At 38.7% G+C, this 20926-nt stretch overlaps 1 long non-coding RNA gene across 1 annotated transcript in view; it reads left to right on the top strand.

The window, feature by feature from the left end:
- Positions 1 to 19609, top strand: part of LOC136885909 (uncharacterized) — a 50546-nt gene extending 30937 nt beyond the window's left edge. The window contains exons 2-3 of the long non-coding RNA XR_010861644.1: positions 17456 to 17607; positions 18791 to 19609. This is a non-coding gene — a long non-coding RNA (uncharacterized lncRNA). The remainder of the gene's footprint in view (positions 1 to 17455; positions 17608 to 18790) is intronic.
- Positions 19610 to 20926: the final 1317 nt, after the last annotated feature.

The following is a 20926-nucleotide window of genomic DNA, read 5'->3' as shown; positions in this document are numbered from 1 at the left end:
TGCAGCTTTCCGACAAGTATGTGACATGCATCGATCTGGTCACCCACCAGTAAGTGACGAACATGTACACGATGTGTTTGGGTAAGTGGAGACAGATCGGAACGTAACAATTATTGAATTTTGTTACGAAGGAAGCCATACTTCTTAGTGTCGACACAGTTAAATTTAACTTGAAAGATTTTCAGTCCGTCGAACACACAAGCCTAATAAAAATCTTACATTACACATTACCTGTAAAAAGAAACACATTATAAAACGCCGGGCTGACAGGCGCTGACCTTCTGACTCCAACTTGGCAGGTTCGATCCTGGCTCAGTCCGGTGGTATTTGAAGGCGCTCAAATATGTCGGCCTCGTGTTGGTAGATTTACTGGCATGTAAAAGAACTAAATTCTGGCACCTTGGCATCTCCGAAAACTATAAAAGTACAAAGGGCACTAGGGAAGTTTTGCAATATGCAATAACGGTTGACTGGACACCCCTGTTATGGTGACGGGTGAAAACCAGTCTAGAAGACAGCAAGGCACGACCTTCACACCAGTTGTTACCAAGCCGTGGGATTGAAAGCAAGTTAATATGTCAGTGTGGTCTGAAGGTGAATTATCCGCTACAATTTTGCTCGTGGATTAACTGTTGACCATTTCCTGGAGGAAATGATTCCTGTGCTGGGGAAAGACTGTCCACATCGGACAACAATTTTCTGCTGGTACAAAAAGTTCCAGAGGGGAAATTTTGTGGTTGAAAACGATCCTTGTTCTGGGCGACCATCTGAATCAGTGACTGAGGAAAACATTGAAGCTGTCAGGAAAATGTTGCAGCAAGACATACCGGCAGGCAGAAGAGACCCTCCACATCCCTGCACCAGCTATTCATTCAATTCTACATGACCATCTCCATGTTAGAAAGGTTTGTTCCCTTTGGATGCCTCATTCACTTTCAGAGGCACAAAGGGCACATTGAGTGAAATGGTGCCGAAAAATCCTAAAGCAGTTTGAAAATGGGACTTTTCGTAATGTCAATAGCATCGTTACAGGTGATGAAACTTGGCTTTATTATTACGATGTCCCAACAAAATCCCAGAACAAGGTGTGGCTATTTGAAGATGAGGGTACTCTTGTGACTGTGTGAAAGTCAAGGTCAGTGAATAAAAAGATGATTGCAGTATTCTTCACTAAACGGGGCATCCTGACGCGGTTTATGCTAGAAACACGAAGGACAGTTACTGCGAAGTGGTGCAGTGAGACTTGTCTGCCTCAGGTCATCCAGGCTCTCAAGCAGCTCCGTCTAAGGTCATGACTCAAAACACTTGGCTCTTGCATCACGACAATGCTTCAGCACATCGTGCTAATGTAACAATGGATTTTCTTGCCAGATCACGGGTTGACTGTGCTTGATCACCCTCCATACAATTCTGATCTTGCACCATGTGACTTCGCACTCCTCCCAGAAGTGAAGATGAAGCTGAAAGGGCGGCGTTTTGCATCCGACGAGGAGCTTCTGGCAGCATGGAATCAAGAGTGTGAAAATGTAACCGAAGAAAAGTGGGAGAGTTGGTTCATTGACTGGTTTCTACGTATGGAGAAGTGTATTGAGTGTGGTGGACATTATTTCAAAAATGTCTAAAGCGTTCACTCACATTGCAAAACTTTCCTAGTGCCCTTTGTATTCTTTGAGCAAAATCTGTCTGGTGAAGTTCCTGCACAAATCTTATTTCATATGGTTGAAATTTCAGCAGACTGGTCTCTTTGTGGACCAACCCCAGTGATATGTTTGTTTCCTGTGCTAGACAATTAAGTGATTTTTTAGGACTTGTTTCTAACCACACCCGAATATCCCCAAATTTATCTTCAGTTAAAACATGTCTTTTCTGCTTCCTTTGTGCATCACAAACTGAATCTGTTTTTTTAAATGTAAAATTCCACCAAATAAATTTGCTGTTCAACCGAATACTTAAATTTCCATTTTCCAATCAGTTACATAATACACAAACAATACACAGACTAATACACAACCAACAGTTGCACACATGTTCTGGTATAATTCTCAGAAGTAACTAACTGTTGGAATATTTTGTCATCTTGTTTTTCACGCTGCAGTTGAAAGAACCGGAAGTTGGTCAGCAGCAGAATGATATGTAGTTTCCTCATAAAGTTGGAGCACTTTGGACATATTACGAAATCCATAAATTTTTGACACATACTTTTAGATTTCCGTTCAATAGCTTCTACTATGAGGCCTTTGAGCAAATTAATTCTTCTCCCAATGCCGTACACCTCATTAACTTTCTCAGTCAACAAGTTGGTCAACATTTCTAATTTCTTTATAGAGTGACAAAAACAAATTTGCAGATATGTAAGATAAATCCTTCTTTAAGGAACTATCATTTAGTAAGTTCTGAACAATATCAATTGATGAACCTTGTTCTTATTTAGTTCATCTATTACCGATTTATTAAAATTTTCAAAACTGTCTGCATAATACCCTACTGTTTCTAACGATATTCCCCAATAAGTTACTTAGAGTCTATGTGGAAATGCAAGATGTTTGGTTTTGTACAAATCACTTCCTGTTGGGGCTTTCACAGATACTTTATTACCATTGAAATTAATTTGTCTACTTCAGGATGTAAGGTACGTGCTAACATACTCTGTGTAAACCATGTCCCAAACAAATTACGTGTATTATGTTTGGGAAACATGCAGTCAAGCTATTGCTGTTTGAATTGAATTTAAAAATTAGAACAAAGAAAAATTACTCTATTTATAGAAAAATTATTTAAAATATGTACACTGATGACCAATTAGAGATAGTTGCCATTGGCAAATTGGCGTTGTGGTCACCCCGGTGAATGTAATAGCACAACATGGCATGTAACTGTGATATCATCAGACCTCATACTGGCTGTTTAACATTTGAGCACCGGATAGGTGAGACATTTGATAATGTCTAGATTGTCAGTGCCAGACATATGGGTCATTCCATCTCCGAAGTCTTGCAAGCGCCGGGTTTTCCACATACCACCGTGTCAAGTGTACCATGAGAATCTGGTTTCAGGGAAATCCGCCAGGGTCAACTGCCGAGGTGTACAATGTGTTGATGGAGTTCACCACTGCCAAGCTCAGATAATGAGAGCAGATAAGACGATCCACAGCAAATCAGATAGATCACTCCAAATTCAGTGCCGGACAAGAATGAAGTGTGAGTAGCTATCCCATTCTGAACCATCTCTCCTTTGCTTACTGCACATCACAAGACATAAAGACTGACAGGGACACACGAACACCACCATTGGACTGGTGAAGCATTAAAAAAGTCATCTGGACAGATGAGTTGAAGTACCAGTTCATACGAGTGCATCTGAAAATACTTGAGGTAATGGATCCCTCTTGCCAGCAAGGAACAATCTGGGCAAGTGGTGGTATTATCATATGGGGACTGTTCAGGCGGGATGAAATGGGATCCCTGGTATATCTTTCAACATCCCTGACCAGTGAATGATATAGTTACCTGCTGTCACTTCATCACCATCCATTTACTTCCCTCCAGCACCCTGCAAGATGCTTAAGCCTACAGCATAACACTCCACGGATATGTTGAGAGGGATGTTCCTGTTCTGACCGATGTCTGTGCATTATGGGAGACAGTGCAATGGTTATGGATCAACACGACTCCCCAATACTTCCGTTGTCAGTGGATTCAGTGTTGCACAACGTTGCCATTGTCATCGGGATGAACAACTGTGTTACATGTAACTAGCCAGGTATCCCTAATATTCATCAGTGTATTAACATTTAAAAAAATAGTCATTTAAGTACAAATCCAAATCTGCACCTATATTAGACAGGGCATGTGTATTCTCCAGCTAAGTCACAAGTGGCAAAAGGAGAAGTTCTTATTGTACAAAGCTGTGCCCCACAGGTAGTACTAGAGAGTTTATACAGAATATTCATACATAGTGTATATTGTTCTTTTTGATTTCATGCAGTTTCTTCTGGATGTAAGGGCTCTATCAAGAGTGCCTCCAGGATATTGAGGACTTGAGCCATGTTCTATTTTTCCTAATCCTAAGCCAAGAACATCATCTTTTGCTACAGAAACGATATAGTAGCGATATAGTATTTGATATTATTCTGCTCCATAATGTTGCAAACTTTGGGTTGGAAAGGCTTGGGAGTAAGGAGATGAATTGCTTGACTATGTGGTATGTAATACCAATATAAATGGTCCATTATTGGACATTATAAATTTTCCATTTATATTGTTATTATAAATTTACTTATTCGGGACAAATATTTCAGGTTCCCTTTGGGAATCAACATCTATATCATATGTGGTATGTTTCAAGCATTCATTGTCCGGCTCCATGGCTAAATGGTTAGCGTGCTGGCCTTTGGTCACAGGGGTCCCGGGTTCGATTCCTGGCAGGGTCGGGAATTTTAACCTTAATTGGTTAATTTTCCTGGCACAGGGGCTGGGTGTATGTGTCGTCTTCATCATCATTTCGTCCTCATCATGACGCACAGGTAGCCTCCGGGCGTGAAATCAAAAGATCTGCATCTGGCGAGCCGAACTTGTCCTCGGACTCTCCCGGCACTAAAAGCCATACGCCATTTTTTTTTTTTTTTTTCAAGCATTCAGTGGAGAGATGGCGTAGAATGATATTAGTACATGAATAAGCTTGAGGGGAGCTTTAAAAAGTAGGAAAGACTAATATGAAGACAAAGTTGGAAGTCAAGAGGACAAATTGGGGCAAATATTCATTTATAGAACGTTTGAAATAAAAACGGGTTTGAGGCAAGGAGACAGCCTTTCTCCACTACTATTTATTTGCAATTTAGAAAAATTTATTAGGGAATGGAGGTTGAGAATGACTGAAAATGGAATGAAGAATGGGGTAAAGGTAGGTTGTGGAAAAAATGTGATCTTGTTGGACTGCCTTGCCTTCGCAGACAACGTCGTTCTTATTACAGACAACCGTTATACAGCCAAGAAACAAGTTGAAGAACTACAAAATGTTGCAGTCAAAACAGGTTTAAGAATCTCCTTTGAAAACACTGCATTCATGGATTCTATAAAAAAAGGCAACACGGAAAGACTTGTTACACTGTATGGGGATATCCAACGTGTGCAAAAATTTAAATACCTGGGAAAAATACTCACCTCCAATGGAGATGAAAAGGAGGGATTACAGGAGAGGGTCAGAAAGATGGAGTTGGCATTCAGACTATGTCATGACACCTATAAGTCAAAGTCCCTCTCGATTCAGGCGAAGTTAAAACATTACTGCACAGTGGTTAGAACAGAGGGCCTTTATGGAGTAGAAACCTTGGCGAGGATGGTTGACCCAGTCCTTGAAAAAAGAGAAAGAAGATTCTTATGAAATATCTTAGGCCCAAGAAAGTCGACGAGTGACCCAAACACATTTCGGTTAAGAGCAAATTTGGAGCTCTACAAGACAGTAGAAAGAATCACGACTGTGATGAGGAAAAGGAGACTGACGTGTTATGGGCATATCAAAAGAATGAACCCTGAGAGATTGGCCAACAGGATACTACTTCTGCAGGAAAAGTGGAAAAAACTGCCAGGATGGCTTACACAGGTGCACAATGACTTGGCAGAAATAGGTTTCAAGGAGGAGGATATAAAAGAAAGGACATCATATAGGAAGAAGGTTGTGGGAATGAGGGATGTGTATGAAGAGCAACATGCGAAGCCACGGAACATTCTGGTGGAAGAGCGTGCAAGAAAAGACTCGAGAATCTTTGGCGAGAGTGTAAAGAGAAGGGTATCGGTCTGCGCGACAGAAGAAAGATTGTGTAAATGTGGCCCACAGGTGGCTGTATTGATAAATAATAATAGAACAAGGAGTAAGGAATTGGAATAAATTATCAACAGAAATGTTCAATCAATTTCCAAGTTGTTTGACAATGTTTAAGAAAAATCTAGGTAAACAATTGATAGGGAATCTGCCACCTGGGTGACAGCCTTAAATGCAGTTCATTGATGATTGATTGATTTGATCTTCTAATCATGTCATGGAAAGGGATGTCTTAACAGAAGAGTGGTGGTGATTATTGTAAGAGGAAGTAAGTTACAACTAGGTAACCATCCTCTATATAACACTAATCAGAGGGGAAAATGGAAGGGATCAGTCACTTCAAAAAATGAAGGTAATCGGCCAAAAGAAGGCAAGGGCCACGAAGGGTGTGAAAATGAAAGACTCCCTAGGCCTAGGAAAACTAATACCGTCAGGGTCGGAAAAGAACAAGAGTTGACCAAGGGAGGTCGGATAGGATAGATGAAAGTGAGGAGTGTAGCACAAGTAAGTGGAAGCAGTGCCAGCCAGCTAAGGGTTCTGTGGTCGTCAACCCATGCTCCCAAGTTGAGAGCCCCGGGGTCTAACAGAAGAAGAGAAGGAATTTTTGAATAGGACTCCTTATGGGGTGGAAGTTTTCACAATTCAGATGAAGTCAATGTCTCAATAGGCCATACAGATGGTGAAGATGCTGCAGAATATTCTGTGTATAAGAAATCTTATTCAGCTGATAAGGCAGAAAGGAACTTTTGCGCAAAATGCTTTCAAAGGTGACATGAATGTATTTGTGTAAAATATTAGGGCTTTGTTCATGTGTCATCAGTTTGAAAGAGTAATTCTCTTTAGTTTTGTTCATACTTTTTTCAATATCTGTATGGATTTGCCACAAAAGAACATGGGGATGAATTATTGGTTACCTGTTTTTGGACAACAAGAAAGTTTTTTTAGTTTTGAATACTTTAATTTATGTGCATTATGTCTTCATATCAACCTTCTTTCCCTTTTAAAAGAAAGTCTCCTCAATTACTTCATTCTAGACTCGAAGTCTCCACACCAGAAACTTTTTGGGGAGATCGATATTGAACAGCCTTACTTCAGTGTTGGTTATGAAAGGGATATCGCATAACTAGCAAATCAAACCCTGTAAAGTGATCAAGCAAAATTATATGCAGAGTGTAAGAATAAGCAAACTTTCAGGCCACATTCATCACACATAGAAGAAGAAAATATGTTATACGTACACAGGTCTGGAAATGCTTTGTTTCCATGTTCAAACTCATTTTCTGCTATACATAGTTCATTAATAATGGGAAACACACAGGAACAGATCATACTAGCAGACCACATGAAACACTTAAACAATTAAATGTTCAAAATGGCCTCCATTAACACTGATACGTGCATCAACTCGCCGTCATATTAAATTCCAACACGAGATGCAAAGTGTCTATGAGTGAGCATCATAGAGAATCCAGTCACGAATATACATCTGCAAGAAGAACAATATGGATTTAGGAAAGAGAGATCAACTATAGACATCATATTCACACTGAAAATGATATTAGAAAAGCACTGGGAGAAAGATCGTAACTTGACATTAGTGTTTCTAGACATCGAAAAAACAATGAATCAATAACAGTAAATTTCCACCTTTTTGATATTTATATTTGCATTAAGCTAATCAATTAATCATAAACAGTACATGTTTCATTCCATTTGGAACATCTTCAGCTGTATTACAACACTTAGGTGAAATTACAAAGTATTTATCTTCTTAAGAATATCTTAATAAGTACCTTGTTTTACTTAAAACCTACGTGAAAATAAAAATTGAAATAAATTAAAATCAATGTGGATGGTTGAATGGGGTGGTGAAATGGGAGGGAAAATGGATTTACTCATTTTAGCCTATTTTAATAATAGTATGACAACAATCAGCTTCAGGGATCCTGAATTAATTGAATTCAAGAGACACTTTTATAAAATTAAAACAAACAACATTCGCCTTGGAAGGATCAAATGAAGAGAACATCCTTGTAAAATATAGAGCAGTGACAAAGGAAAATTATTTTTCAAAAACTTTTTATTAGTAGACAAGCAGAATATCATACATTATAGCGAAAAAAGTGCTGGAAACAAAAACATCTTTTTTATTACATCTGTTCAAATGAATCGATATAGTTTTAAAATAGGCTAAAATAAGTAAATCCATTTTCCATCCTATTTCACCACCCCATTCAACCATCCACATTGATTTTAATTTATTTCAATTTTTAAATTCACGTAGATTTTAGGTAAAACAAGGTACGGTGGAACCTCGATAATTCAAAATCCCGCCTAATTTGAAGCAGCTCCCATTCCCAGAAACATGAGGCACGGTTTTACATGTTATTTAAACTGTTTAATTCAAAATACGTATAATTCATAATTCAAAGAACAGTGCCAGTCCCCAGACCAAAATTCAGACTTTTAATTCAAAACTGCCTCAACGTTAAAAAAAAGTTAGTATTTTTCAGAGTATTTTAAATTCAAAATTTATCTGAGTCATGATAGAATGTGTCTTCTGTAACCTGTGGGGTAGTTTTCCATACTTTCACTCACTTCAGTGCATCTACAGTGTGCTTCATATTTGCTAAGTTCGAGTAAAATTGTAATTCTTTTGTATTCAGTGTTTTAAGGAACATCACAATATCATGTAGCAGGCCGTGTGTGGAGAAGTAGAATCTTCAAACACTGCCGATGCTGATAGTTGGCCAAAAAGCATGCATATAATCAGTTCGTACGCACTGAAAAATATTGTAAATGCCAATGAAACTGCATTTTTTTAAATTCCGAGCCCAAACGGACTTGGTTTTAAAGGAGAGTGTGCCAGGCGGGAAATCGTACAAGGGTTGGGGTCATTGAACTGTGTTGCAACGCACATGGAAGCGAGAGACTTTCTTTCCTCGTCATAGCAAAGTTCGATAAGTTACGACGTTTTAAGGGCGTCGTTCCCGTGCTAGTAAAAGGCATCTAAAAAATGCAAACAGTACAGTAAACCAAAAAATAAAGCATTTGCACAACGGAGCCAGCATAATTTGTCCTCATCTTTGAATCTTTCGTTGTGTTTGCCAGTGATTTATCCAAGTGCATTATTTGAATAATGTAAATGCACCTTGTTGGATACTTTTTGGAAATAGTTTTTTTCTATGGCATTTGAAATGTTTAAACTGTGTATCAAGGTAAATTGCATGGAGTAGCAGGTCTTAAGAATATTTTGTGACACGGCAAGGGTTGGCATATCTGAACTATGAGTTGGCGGTTAATTTGAAATCACATCATTTGAAGTCCGATTTTTGCGTCCCAACAACTTCGAATTAACGAGGTTTTACTACTTATTAAGATGTTCTTGAGAAGATAAATACTTTGTAATTTCACCCAAGTGTTGTAATACAGCTGAAGATGTTCCAAATGAATGAAACATGTACTGTATATGATTAATTGATTTGCTTAATGCAAATATACATATCGAAAAGGTGGAAATTTATTGTTATTGATTCATTGTAAATAGGATTTGATACGGGAAATGAAGCTGATTTCTTGCTATCAAAAAAGCATTTGATAGTGTCCCTAGAACAACTATATGGGAGTGTCTTAAAAAGAAGAATGTATCTATGGAACCCACTCAGAGAGTAAAAATGCTTTATCATGACCTGCTACAGCTGTGTTCAAGTAGGAAATGGATATTCAGATTGGTTCCAGACATCTAGAGGAGTACAACAAGGCAGTGCCCTTTCACCATTACTATTCATCACCATCATGGATGAAATCATAAAAGAAGTAAAGCAGAACACCAACATGGATCTTAAAACATTTGCTTTTGCAGATGATATAGTTATCTGGGGAAATAGCGAGATGGAAGTCCAGGAAAGGCTGAACGTCTGGAATGATCATCTGAAAAAATATGGACTGAAAGTAATTGCTACAAAAACTGCTGCAATGTCTGTTAATAGACAGAGAAGTAAAGATAATATAATGTTGCAGGGTACAATTGGAAACAGTAAACCAATATCCGTACCTTGGATGCATAATATCAAGTGACAACAGAATACAGCTTGAATTAAATAACCGTATTCAGAAATCCAGTCAATTCTATCAGCAAGTTCGATATCTGCTCTGGAATAAACACGTGCTGTTAAGATCGAAACAAACTCTGTTTCGAACATACTTTGTCCCTATATTGACTTATGAGTTGGTGGAAACATGTACAGCTACCAGAAAAGATGACTTCAGGCTTCAGAAATGAAGTTTCTAACAAGCATGCTTCACAAGACTAGGAAAGACAAAGTAAGAAATGAGAAGATTAGAGAACAAGCTGGAATAAATCAGTCCCTGAAAGAGACCATAACTAGGACACGTTTGCAATGTTTTGGTCACGTCTAATGTATGACAGAAAGAAGAATTGCAAAACAATGGTTGCATACTGAGATTACTGGAAAGAGACCTGTTGGAAGACCTAGGAGGAGATGGCTGGACCAAGTGAAGGAAGATATCACATCCAAAGGAATCAACTGGGATGAAGTTTTGAAGGAGGAGTGGTACATGAATAGACTAAAATGCAGAGCGCTCGTAAACCACACCCGGGAAATTTTATGATGATGATGAGATAAAGATCTTAAGATCTTGCATTATGAGCTAAATGGCACCTCGCTCAACATTCTCGAGAGCATCCAGATTGATATACAGTAGATAAGTTTAGGAACCCCTCTTATAATTTAAATGAAATCAATGAAAAAAAAGAACATTCTACATGAAACATTCATTCCATATATTTGTCAGCACTTCTATAATAAAAACAAACCCTGTCTCCATCTCTCCAACTCTATACCATTCCTCCCTCCCCCTCTTCTCACAAATCAGCACCTCCCACCCCTTCTCCCATCCTCACAAACACAGCTGAGCCAGCAATAGACACGATCAGTGAGAACGGGACCGCTAAATTGAGCATTTCAGGCCGTTCGAGAGGGCAACTATTTAATAAGCAAGTTTAAAGTTTTTTTCACATTTATTTTTACTTATTAGCCCAAGTTTCTCATACACACTCACTTTTTCCATTAAAGATTTAAACTTCATTGGCAGTTTCCACTATGAGCCACATACATTTTACCTGGCATTTGTTTTCTTCTCAAACATAGTTTCTCAATTTTTTGCTGCCCTCTTGACTATTTGTGATTGTGACTCTATGAAGACAGACTGTCATTTTAAATTTTAGCACAGTGAATTTGTCCTAGTTTCTAAATTGTAACACATTGCACATTTAGACTAAGAGGTCCACAACCTCGCTATAATCACTTATTGTTTTAATTCCATCATGTCTTTTTCTTTTTTTTTTCATTCTTTTCTTCCTTGTGCTTTTACATGTTCATTTAGCATCAATTATGCAAAAAATTTAACCTTTTTTCACAGAAGACGGCTCAAACGAGTTGAAACGTATGACTAATATTACTCCATCTAAAGATGGAGATGTGTATGTATTGAATAGGAGGACATATTAAATTTCCTTTGTAAAGTTAAAACAGTCAATACGGAATTATTTTAATATCTTGTAAAAGAATTTTCGTGCCTGTGTTAGTGCTAACAGGGTGTTTTAAACATTTCATGTAAGAAACAGTTTCATGTGGTATGCTGGTACACTCCTGTGTGTTTCCCATGATTTATGTACTGTGTAGAGTTGTGGAAAATGAGTTTTTTTCTTGTGTGGCTTTTTTTAGCCGGGTGCAGCCCTTGTAAGGCAGACCCTCCGATGAGGGTGGGCGGCATCTGCCATGTGTAGGTAACTGCATGTTATTGTGGTGGAGGACAGTGTTGTGTGGTGTGAGAGTTGCAGGGATGTTGGGGACAGCACAAACACCCAGCCCCTGGGCCATTGGAATTAACCAATGAAGGTTAAAATCCCCGACCCGGTTGGGAATCAAACCCGGGATCCTCTGAACCAAAGGCCAGTACACTGACCATTCAGCCAACGAGTAGGACGCAGTTCTTATTGGTGGATTTAGAGACCTTATACAATTCATACGGACATCAGCGATATTGCTATATATTGGTTATACATGTTTCATCATTTCTGCTTCTGATCAATTGTGACAAGACCTTTTATTTAAATTGAGAATCTACCTACTCTAAGTAGAACAGTGGATTCCATCCTGAGTAAAATAATATAAGTGTCGTTCTAATTGTGACTGTCATATTTACAGAGAAACTCTATATGTGGTTCAACCTTTGTGTAACATTTTATTTATGAGAAGACTTTTTATTTATTTTAGAATTTTACAGTTCTAAGTCGAACTCAAACTTTTAAAGTTCTGACTTGAGTGAGAAGAATTATATTATATTAAGTGTCATTCTAATCGTGATTTCAAGATATTGAAATTATGATTATTTGAAGTTTTATTCTTCAAATACTTTTAGGGACATTGTAAGTCCCATATTAAGAGTGTTTATATGTGCATTGATTTAATGATGATATCTATATTTACGATTGCCTGTTTTCATATTTGGCTGAAGATGACGCTCACTAGCATCAAAACTAGTTCCAAGTAAATGTTATAACTTATTTAGATGGCACCTTTTCTTTCACTTTCCTGTCAAATTCTTCCCACAAAAGTTCAATAGGTGACAGATTGGGTGATTGAGGAGGCCAGATCAGTAATTCCGATTTTCCTTCAGCTTGTTTCCTTTCCAGATACTGCGTGCACATATGAGAGGTGTGTTTAGGATCACTGTCCTGCTGTAGAACATATCCTTCACCAATCAGCTTCATTCCAGATGGCATGGCATTGCGCGAAAGGAATATGTGATATTGGTTTTTTTTTCTTCCAGTATTTCCTCTACTTTCACCAAATCACCAACCTGATTATTTCCAAAACATCCCCACACCATCACATTTCCTCTATCATCCTTCACAGACTGAATTATGCAGGATTCCGTAACCCTTTCGCCGGGGCGGCGACGATTGGAACAAAATTTTTCAAATTTAGATTAATCTGTCCAAAGCACCCTTTTCCATTGTTCAGCGGTCCAGTTAGCAGGCATTTTGGCCCACTGCAGCCTTTTCTGCTTGTGTAGTTTTCAACAATGGTGTCCATGCTGATATGCGACCAAACAATCTCGCCTCAAGCAGATGATTTTTCACTGTTTCACAGGCACAGGTTGTTCTTTTGTTTTATTTATCTCTGAGCAAATATCTAAAGCTGTACGTCTTCTGTCACGCTTCACGCTTCCTGAGGATTAAAATACAGTTATCTTCAATTTTAGAAATCTTCCTTGGATGTCCACTGCGTGGTCGATCCTCATGAGTACCTGTTTCCTCTCTGTGTTTCACTGCTCTGCGAACGCTGCACTCTGAAATTTTAAATATTTTTGCAATTTTTCGGTTCAACCACCCAATTTCTTTATAAGCACAAGCCTTGGCTGTGTTTTCTTGGATTATATTAGCCTCCTTCTCCATATTCAATTGTTTGATGTGTGTTGTTACCGTAGTTATGCCCAGATAACAACAATATAGAAAATAAACAATCTGGCACAGAGATTAACATACAACTGCACAGGATAACTTCTGTAGGCTAACTGTCGACTTCTAAGATAGCAAGGAAACAAGAAGGACAAGTAATCACTTGAGAGAGGCATGTTTATTACCTGGGAAAGGGCCGGAGATTATCCAGGTGGAAGCAGGCAGTAAGAGCTGGGGACCATAAATCTGTCAACTTCTTTGAAAAGATAAAGTAAAATCTCGCATTATGCACTGAAATAGCTTTAAGAAAGTGCTCAAAGCATCCACACATAAGTAACAGAACTAAGGTACTACTTATCATCACACATAAAACAATTATTTAAGAAAATTATTAATTTTCTTAGGTGAGTCTAAACTTTCTGATGCTAGTGTACATCATCTGATGGCCAGGCAGGCATCAATTTTTGGTAATGAAATAAAGTCTCTCATAGTGCACTGGCACTGCTGGTGGCATCAGGTGGCCTACGCAGTGGCCTCCACGGTGTGCACTAGCCATGCGTCTTGGTGGGTGTGCAATTTACCAACTGATAAGCCCAACTTCGCACACAGGGCGAAACGCTGGCAACCAGGAATGAGTTAGTTGGAAAATTTATAATGTCCAATAACGGGCCATTTATATATATATATATATATATATATATATATATATATATATATATATATATATATAAAGGTTTTGTCTGTACATTGCTCAGAATGTGAGAAGGATGGTATTTCTGAATCGGTCGTGTCCATAGTAATAAGGAAATGCACTTTTTAATTTTCTGTAATTTCTGTCTGTCTGTGTCTGTATGTACACGCATTACGAAAAAACGGCTGAAGAGAATTTAATGAAGATCGGTATGTAAAATCCGGTAGTAAGTCGCTAAAATCTAGGCCATAAATAACCTTATTCACGCCGAGAGAAATGGTAGTTTAGGGGAAGGCCTAACATTTAATTCCCAAATATTTATGTTATTAGTGGTCCTATCGTAATGAAAATTGGTATGCAAAGTCGGGGAATAAGTTGCTATAATCTAGGACATAAATAATCTTATTCACGCCGAGAGAAATGGTAGTTTAGGGGAAGGCCTAAAATTTAATTTTCAAATATTTATGTTATCAGTTGTCCTATCTTAATGAAAATTGGTATGAAAAGTTGGAGAATAATTTGCGATAATCTAGGCTATAAATTTATTTACGCTGAGTGAAATGGTAGTTTAGGGGAAGCCCTAAAATTTAATTCTCAAATATTTGTGTTATTAGTGGTCCTATCGACAAATACTACATAACTGAAGTTATATAGTATTAAATTTCCGATCATTTATGTCATACATTTTTACCATACCGGCAATGATAACAGAGATATTCATGAATTTTGATTTTTGTTGCTAAGTACATATCGGCGCGGAGTCACAAAAAAATGGGTTAACAGAATTTTATGCAAAGTTGGGGAATAAGGGACTACAGTCCATGCTATAAATAATTTTGTAAGATGCCCTAATATCACAGAGTCGAAAGAAAACTGAATGTGAAGGCCTACAATACACAAAGCGCATACACTGACCATTGTTTGTTGGGATGTGCTTTGTGTTCCTGTTGCAACTTATCTCCGATAAATGGGATTCCTGCTGTATACCAAGTTTTTTTAAAATTTGCTTTAGGTCGCACCGACACAGATAGGTCTTGTGGCGATGATGGGATAAGAAAAGGGCTAGGAGTGGAAAGGAAGCAGCCCTGGCCTTAATTACGGTACTACAGCCCCAGCATTTGCCTGGTGTGTAAATAGGAAACCACGAAAAACTGTCTTCAGGGCTGGTGACAGTGGGGTTCGAACGTACTACCTCCCGGATGCAAGCTCACAGCTGTGCACTCTAACCGCACGGCCAACTCGCCCAGTCCACTTTTTGTTAACTCATTAACTATTTCCCTTCATTTTTGTCAGCTTGGATCACTGAGTAATGTCACTGACGTCTTATAAATCACACACACACACAACTGCACAACTCTTGATTCGCATGTATGTGCTGGTACGGATATTCGAAGTTACATACTGTACATAACGAGTACAAAATAACACTCGGCAGCAACATGAGGAGGTACAATTGTGGATACTTCCATAAGGATTATGAGTACTTTTCACACAGAGTATCCTCTGCTATTGTACCTCCACTACACGAGGACAGAATGACATAACGGCGTTTCTTACTATGGCCGTTCAAACACATCAGGTCCTGAAATATTTGGCTCAGTCACGGGAAAACTGTCCGACTCGTTGGCTGAATGGTCAGCGTATTGGCCTTCGGTTCAGAGGGTCCGGGTTCGATTCCCGGCCGGGTCGGGGATTTTAACCTTAATTGGTTAATTCCAATGGCCTGGGGGCTGGGTGTTTGTGCTGTCCCCAACATCCCTGCAACTCACACACCACACATAACACTATCCTCCACCACAATAACATGCAGTTATCTACAAATGGCAGATGCCGCCCACCCTCATCGGAGGGTCTGCCTTATAAGGGCTGCACTCGGCTAGAAATAGCCACACAAAATTATTATATACGGGAAAACTAAAGGGACAAGGTAAAATGTACATAGCACATATTCTGAGATGTATTCTTCTTTGCCGACTAGCAAAATATCTGCATGTATACCCCTAACATTCTATATATATATATATAAAAACTGACCTTCAACGGGTTTGCCATAAGACACAGTATTGTACATTATAGATAAAAAGTTTTGTAAAATGACAATTTAAATGTAGCTCCAGTCGAAAGTTTTCAAAAACATCTTTCTAATTCCTGTATTAATGTTCAAAGTGAGCAATTTTTTTTTGTTAAGAAAGGCCTTTCTTGCTTGTGCTAGTCTGCACTCTGTATTTTATGTCCACCCTACTTCTGCCATCTTTTTTTCTTCACATTGGGTAGAAGAATAACTAACAAATTTTAACGTTTAATGCTCCCCTAGGCTGTGATCGTGCTCCAGCATCATACTGCAGCTGAATCTGTCCAGTTTTGTGAGCATATGGTGCCTAATTTGCATAATGAATATAGGATTGCAGTAAACTTCCATTGTACCCAATGTAACAAAATATATTCATGGACATAATCTGGTTTGCTCTCAATACAATCTGGAATGACAACAACATTCCAAGCCTCATTCACATCGGGGAAACACACATTTGACACAATTTGATTTTGTAGTGTGAAAGAGCACATGAAAAACTACATGAAGCCACATCCAAAATTTTGTTTATGGGTGGACATGATTTAGTTTGCATTGATGTTTTTCATGTTGAAATAATCCGGCTCCATGGCGAAATGGTTAGTGTGCTGCCCTTTAGCCTAAGGGGTCCTGGGTTCAATACCTGGCTGGGTCGGGGATTTTAACCTTCAATAGTTAAGTCCAATGGCTCGGGGGCTGGGTGTATGTCGTCTTCAACATTAGAATTCATCACAGGTAGAGCCTTATCTCCACAGACGAAGTCACCTAAACGGCGTCAATTCGAAAGACCTGCCCCAGGCCTCTTCGGAGGCCACACACCATTAAAGTATTATGTAGAGGTAGGGATATGGAAAGGAACACACAATGAAACATCAGCATGGGGAGTGGGAGCAATAGAAAGAGGAGAGCAGGACAAATAAGAAAACTCTCAAAGGGACAATCTTCATACAGTGCAGTCTTTGAATAAATGGACACTCTCCTCCTCAATCCCAGTTTTTCTGTGTCCATTTCTTTTCAGCCTCTGACAAGCATCAGTACTCATTGAGGAACAAGTGACTCCTGAGTAACACAGAGCCAGGCTGAGTGACTCAAACGGTTGAGGCGCTGGCCCTCTGACAACTTGGCTCAGTCTGGTGGTATTTGAAGGTGCTTGAATACATCAGCCTTGTGTCGGTAGATTTTCTGGCACATAAAATAACTCCTGCGGGACTAAATTCCGGCACCTTGGCATCTCGGAAAACCAAACAAAGTAGCTAGTAGGATGTAAAGCAAATAACATTATTGACTACCACAGAAGTCTGAGTATATTTCCATTATACCTGAAATAACAAATTATTATTGCTAGATGACAAATAATATTAAATATAATCATCATCATCATCTTCCACAGGTTATCCTGCTTGCTCAGGGTCCCTGCATGCACTAAGGCATGAAAGAGCTGTGGATTTAAGGTCGCATGCCCTTCCTGACATCACAGGATTTTCAATTGAAAATCCCACCCCAGCAACGCCAGGAATCAAACCTCTGTCGCCAGGATGACAGGCAAGCAGTTAACCCGCTACACCACTCTGTTCCCCAACAATAACAACTGTGTATTGTATATATATATATATACCATGTTTGATTTTTTTCATATAATTTAGGACTAATATTTACTTTCTGTGAAAATTTCATTAACTTCATTTACATAAAGATACATTATAAATGCACAGAAATGATAAAACAATGTGACACTTGGCTAATAATTACAACTGTCCGGATCTGGGAACTTACTTCAAAAAATTTGCTTGTTGTGGTTGTTGGATCAATGGGACAGACAGTGCTGTTTTCCAAAGACCAAACACTTTAGAAGTGTAGTCACTCGAAGCCCAAGATCAGCTTCGACATTCGCTCTGTTTCTGTACTTTGTTTTCATTTGCGTGAGAGCAGAAATGGTACACTCACACAGGTATGTCATCATGAAAAGCATTAAATGCAGTATTCCTTTCTAGAAATTGAAGGGTATAAGGAATATCATGGACTCAAAAATCAATCAGAGATGTGGAGTTGCGATGCATTAATGGAACTTCCTGTCTGGCTCCATGGCTAAATGGTTAGCGTGCTGGCCTTTGGTCACAGGGGTCCCGGGTTCGATTCCTGGCAGGGTCGGGAATTTTAACCTTAATTGGTTAATTTCTCTGGCTCGGGAGCTGGGTGTATGTGTCGTTTTCATAATCAATTCATCCTCATCACGACATGCAGGTCGCCTACGGACGTCAAATCAAAGGACCTGCATCTGGCGAGCCGAACTTGTCCTCTGACACTCCTGGTACTAAAAGCCATATGCCATTTCATTTCCATTTCAATGGAACTTCCTGGAGCTAAACATGTCACTCTACCTGATTCTCCAGCCATATCATACATCAATTTAATTTTCACTTTCTCTCTGCCAAGATACTTCGGCTAGTTGATCTTCTTGAAAGGAGGGCAGTTGAAGTTCAGTTTCAAAGAAGAGATTTCTGATCTATGAGATTATGTCAACCAGAGGCAGAAAATATGGTCTGAGTGTGGATACTAGCAATTCCAAGTGTTTCACAATTACATCACTTATACTGCCTTGTAGTATTTCTTCTTTTTCTGCTGCTAACTTGTAAATAGTTCCTAAATTTAGTAAAATGGTCTATGAAATGTGTGTGTAAAAATGATTCCACTCTTCAAATAAATACAAGTTACATTATTATTGCAGACCCCTTGGATTATCGTCGCGGACCCCCAGGGATCTGCAGACCAAAGTTTGGGAATGGCTGCCCCAGGACATCAGAAGCTAAAGTTCAGAATAGTTTGAGCATTGAAGAAGAGCACAACACAAAGTTTGCAAAATACTTCAGTTCCACTGTGCCTTGATGCCCATGATGACAACAGAGGTCCATTCCTGTCTATTTTAAGAAGCCAATTGGTTCCAAAGTTGTACTTATCCATTTAACATTTCAGTTCACAGATCAGCAGCCAACCATTCCAATATGAATCCTGAAAGGAAAAGAAAAATTAATAGGAAATGACAAAAAGTACATTACAAAAAAATGTTGTTTTAAACTATTCTTGTGAAGAATGTAACTCAAGGTTAGTTTCTTCACAGTATCATGAATAAAACACACTATATTTTCTGAGTTCATTATATAGATATTCTCATCATAAGAAACTTCAGAAAGAAGATAAATGTCATCATACGTTTAATATAATAAGACAAACCACATACAGTACCTTTATCGTTCATCTGCATAATTTTTAAATTCTTCACCTGTTAATGGCAAGAAAGGTAGAAAACAGACTTATTCTGAGGGGAAATGAGGGACTAAATAAAAAAGGAAGGAAAACAACAAAACCCAAGAGACTGATTGCTAAAAACGGGACCAGAACAACTCCTTTCCCTGTGTTTTCAGGTTTGTTCTTGTTTTTTCTCTTTCCATTATCTGTTATTGTGTTCATCCTATTGGGTGTTCCTTTCCATATTCCTATCTTTATATGATTTAGTACATTAATAAGAAGTGACTAAATAAATAGACATTCAAATAGACCAATTTATTAATAATGTTGTTATTAAGAAGTGAAGAATCGTTTTGATTTGTTGATGCAGTCCGGCGGTATTTGAAGATCCTCAAATACGTCAGCCTCATGTCGGTAGATTTACTGGCACGTAAGGACTCCTGCGGGACTGAATTCTGGCATCCCAGCATCTCCAAAACCCGAAAAAGTAGTTAATGGGACTTAAAAGCCAATAACATTATTATGATTTGTTGATGTCCTTAAGTTCAGAATAAAGGTAAAAGACGATAGCTTCTCTTATCTCTGTGTAGTATGTAGAGCAGTCTTGCTCATGCTGGACTTTTGTTCTGGGGCACACAGCATATAAGTGGGTGGGTCATGGTGGTGGTGGTAGTGGTGACTGTTTTAAGAGGAAAAACAACTAGGCAACCATCCTCTATACAACACTAATAAGAGAGGGAAAAAAAAGGAAAAGACTATGACACTTCAAAAAAATGAAGATAAATATCATCAAACGTGTTATTCTACTGCCTCCACCCACAGTATCCCCTGCCTGTCGTAAGAGGCATCTACAAGGGGCCCGAGGAGCTCTTAACTTGGGAGCATGGGTTGGCAACCATGTGGCCCTCAGCTGAGTCCTGGCATTGCTCCCACTTACTTGTGTCAGGCTCCTCACTTTCATCTATTCTATCTGACCTCCTTTGATCAACTTTTGTTCTTTTCTGATCCCAACGGTATTAGGTTTGCAAATTCTGGGGAGTCTTTCATTTTCACACCCTTCATGGCCTTGACTTTCTTTGGCTGATACCTTCATTTTTCGAAATGTTGGGTCCCTTCCATTTTTTCTCTCTGATTAGTGTTATATATAGGATGGTTGTCTAGTTGTACTTCCTCTTAAAACAATAATCACCACCACTGCCATCTACCTCACTGTAGTGATATGAGAGTTCGAAATGGAGGCTAATATTAATAGAAAAAAGAGGGCCTTGCTTAATCTGACTAGAAAGAGCCAGTGGGTAGAATAGTATTTTCTTTTTGCAAACACGAGACGATATATAGGGAAGAGCGGTAACTTGGAGGGTCCACCTTTTCAATACAAATAAATGTTATAATGGTTAAGTTACAACATGTTTACTTGGGACAAGTTTCAACGCTATTTACCATCATCTGCAGCCACAATGTGAGAAATAAGCATAGGTACATATATACAAACATACACAAAATATTATAACATTATGCTTAAATGTGTGTAAAATGGGGAATAAAATAGTGAATAGATTTTCAATCATAGATTTTCCTCTTCACCATGTGTTACAGCTTTGCCATCCAAGGTCCCACA

This window comes from Anabrus simplex, chromosome X (genome assembly GCF_040414725.1).
Source record: "Anabrus simplex isolate iqAnaSimp1 chromosome X, ASM4041472v1, whole genome shotgun sequence".
Lineage (NCBI taxonomy): Eukaryota > Metazoa > Arthropoda > Insecta > Orthoptera > Tettigoniidae > Anabrus > Anabrus simplex.
The sequence above is the reverse complement of the archived record's forward strand: the minus strand, read 5'-3'. Positions and strand labels throughout refer to the sequence as shown.